Source organism: Capsicum annuum, unplaced genomic scaffold (assembly GCF_002878395.1).
Source record: "Capsicum annuum cultivar UCD-10X-F1 unplaced genomic scaffold, UCD10Xv1.1 ctg70561, whole genome shotgun sequence".
NCBI classification, from domain to species: Eukaryota; Viridiplantae; Streptophyta; class Magnoliopsida; order Solanales; family Solanaceae; genus Capsicum; species Capsicum annuum.
In genome coordinates this window covers 22327-26047 of record NW_025880304.1, presented here as the reverse complement: position 1 = coordinate 26047, position 3721 = coordinate 22327, and positions in this window count along the sequence as shown.

Below are 3721 nucleotides of genomic sequence, written 5' to 3'. Positions count from 1 at the left end.
ATAAAAAAAGATTATGTCTAAGATTAAACTTATCTAGTGGAAGATCTCTGAATCTGATAATGAAAATACACAACTAAATCTGAGACTGAGATCAAGCCTATCTAATGAGTGATCTCTAGATCTGATAATGAGATTACTCAAATAAATCTGAGACTGAGATTAAGCCTATCTAACAGGTGATCTCTGGATATGATAATGAGATTACTCAACTGATCTGAGACTGAGATAAAACCTAGCTAATAAGGTATCTCTGGATCTGATAATGAGATTACTCAACTAAATCTGAGACTAAGATCAAGCCTATATAATAGGTGATCTCAGGATCTAATAATGATATTACTCAACTGAATTTGATACTAAGATCAAGCCTATCTAACGGGTAATTACTGGATCTGATAATGCTGATACTAAATAACTTTACATGAGACCACGCCTATCTAGTGGTGGTCCATGAATCAATAGAAATATCTAAGTTCCTTACTGATATAGGTGATTGTATATGATATTCTTAATTTTTGAGTTCTACTCTAAAGATTGACACTGAATCTGCAACTATGGGAGTGCTCACTTAACCAAAATACTCTAAATCTGAACTGGTGGGGTCCAACCTGTAACCCCAGCTGAAAAGGTGTCAATACCAGCCACGAATAAAGACATCTACTCTGGTTAAGCCTCTCTAATGGTTGAACCTTATAAGAAATCAAGCCTAAGGCAGTATAATAGTCAAGCATTATTCTAACGGGTGACTCCTGCTCCTACGATGGCTATGCAGTTCTATAGTTCAGGAATTACTCCTAATGAACTACCTCTCTAACAGGGAGCCTCCATCCCTATACTCGCTCGGTGCTAGCTGCTACTCCCAACTGAAAGACTCTAAACTGATTCATAACTAAACTTAAACTGAGCTGAATCAGTTACTAATCATATTTCTCAAATCACCTAACTGAGTCACACTGAATTTACTTGGTTACGTATTTGATGGAATACTATTGAATCCCGTTATCTGACAACATGATACTGAATTCTAAACTGAATACTTGAATACTACTAGATCTGATCTGAGTGTTGAACAGAGTCTAGAATACTAGCGATACAAAGATTATTGAGATTTCTGAGATTTCTGTATATGTCTGAGTTCTGAGAATCATGGCTTAAATGATATTATAACCATTCTTGAATAAACAATACCATGGACATTTATTCACCATCACAGTCACTGAAAAATCTCTTTAAGTATTTAGAAATCATAAACATGTGATAGTATAGGGAGACATGTTATTGGCTCATACTCCCTTCAACAAGGTCTTACATCAAACACTTAGTATGTATTAAAGTATTAGCATGAATTGAAGAGCACATAATTGGCGAATTTCATGCTATCATATCACAATTCATTCACCAAGGCTTTTCAATAAATACTTGGCATGCATTGGTTTGCACATAATTAGGGATTTCTAGTCCACATGCTATAATGACTCTAATTCTTTCACATAAGAATTTTATCAAACATATGGGAAGAATGCTTTGCTTACTCAACAATTTCTCTACTTAATTGACGTGAATACATCACTTAACAAGCAACTTGAAAAGGGTTTATCACGAACATCACATAAATGTCACATACTAGGGCCAAAGCTTGAAACCTCATAAACAAAGCATGAATTAAAACTTGATAATAGCATGAACATCGATTTCAAATCACATGAATCATTAAAACTCATAAACATAAGATCTTTAAAATTTAGAAAAGGGTTCGTGAGCTTCTTGGGTGAAAGGGTCCTAAGATTCAACATCTGCATACCTTAGAAGACTCTTTCTTGAAGGTTTTGAAGAAATTCTTTGGCTCATTCTTGATTTCTTAGCTAGGGTTCTTGTCTTCTTAAGAGATAAAATATTTTGATTTGGGGAAAAATTGATGAATAATGAAGTATTTACGTTATTTAGGGTATAGATCCCTTATATAGACTGGTTTGGGGATTTAGGAAATTACCAATTGGTCCTTAAAATTTAAAACTAGAATCTAAAAATCCCAATTTCACATGCTGGTGCGATGCAGTGGAATTCCATTAGCTTACTAAAAACTGGATAATTGCAAAACTAGTTGGTAGCGTGATGCGGTGGAAATTGTGTTGCCTCCTTGGTTGAGAACTGGAAAGGCACCACGACGCGGTGGAATCGCGTTGGTGCATTGGAAATTGACAACTCTAAAATTAATCCTTGGCGCGATGCCCCATAATTGCGAAGGCTCATAAAATTTTGATGATTGCCATTTTGGCTGGCTCCGTGACACGCTAAAGTACCAGGTGGTACACTATCTTACTAAAATGACTCTAACTCTTTGTTTGAGTATTGGATTTGGTCAAATTTAGTATCAACGGAAAGCTTATTTGATTTACCATTTGATAAAAATTCAAAATCTTAAAATTTCACATGGAATAAAATATATTCATCTTTGAAGCAAGATATTTGATGTTCTAGAGATGAATTTAAGCTAGGAGAAGTATGGCGTATTACACTATAGGAGGTTTGTGGAAAGTTTCTCTTTTATTGCTGCCCCATTAACTAAGTTGACTCTGAAGAAGGTAAAGTTCATATGGTCTGATGCTTGTGAAGGTAGTTTTGATAAGTTGAAAGTCAAGTTAACTTTGGCTCCGATTTTGACCCTACCCAAGGGTATCGAAGGTTTTAATTTTTATTGTGATGTATCCCAAGTGGGGATGGGTTATGTGTTAATGTAGCATGGTAAGGTGGTTTCTTATGATTCTAGGCATTTAATAGTTTATGAGAATAACTATCCAATTCATGACTTGGGGTTGTTGGCTGTGGTCTTTGCTTTGAAAATTTGGTGTTATTATTTGTATGGGGTTTAGGTTGACATCTTCTCAGAATATAAGAGTTTTCAATATGTATTCACCTAGAAGGATTTGAATATCTGGCAAAGAAGATGGCTTCAGTTGATCAAGGACTATAATATGAGTCTTCATTAGCATTCTAGTAAAGCTAACATAGTTGTTGATCCTCTTAGCAGGTGGTCAATGGTAAGTTTATCTCATATGAATGAGAAGAAGAAAGAGTTGGTGAAGGATATCCACCATTGGTATAATATTAGAGTTCGTCTCTTGGACTTTCAGGACGATGGTGTAATAGTGCAAGAAGTGGTAAAGTCATCTCTGTGTGTTGAGGTGAAAGAGAAATAGGTTTTGGATCCTAACTTTATGTAGATCAAGAATGATGTGGGTCACTAGAAGGTGATATCCTTTGATATTAGTGGTGATGGTATCTTGAGGTAACAAGGTAGGCTGTGTGTTACCGATATTGACAAACTGCATGAGAGGATCTTGGCTGAGGCTCATTATTTGAGGTACACCGTTCATCCCGGTTCAACAATGATGTACCATAATTTGAGAGAAATTTATTGGTGGAATAACCTAAAGAGGGATGTGTCCAATTATGTGGCTAAGTTCATGGTTTGTCAACAATTGAAACTGAAATACTTGAGACCCGGTGGGTTATCTCAACAAATTGAGTTTCTTGTGTGGAAATAGGAAGTAATTAATGTGGATTTTGTTACTGTTCTTTCATGGTCTTGCCATCAGTTTAATTATATTTAGGTCATTATTGATAGGATGACTAAATCTGCTTAATTCTTGCTAGTAAAAACTAACTATTCAGTGGAAGATTACGCTAAGCTCTTTATTGAGTGTATCATAAAGTTGCATGG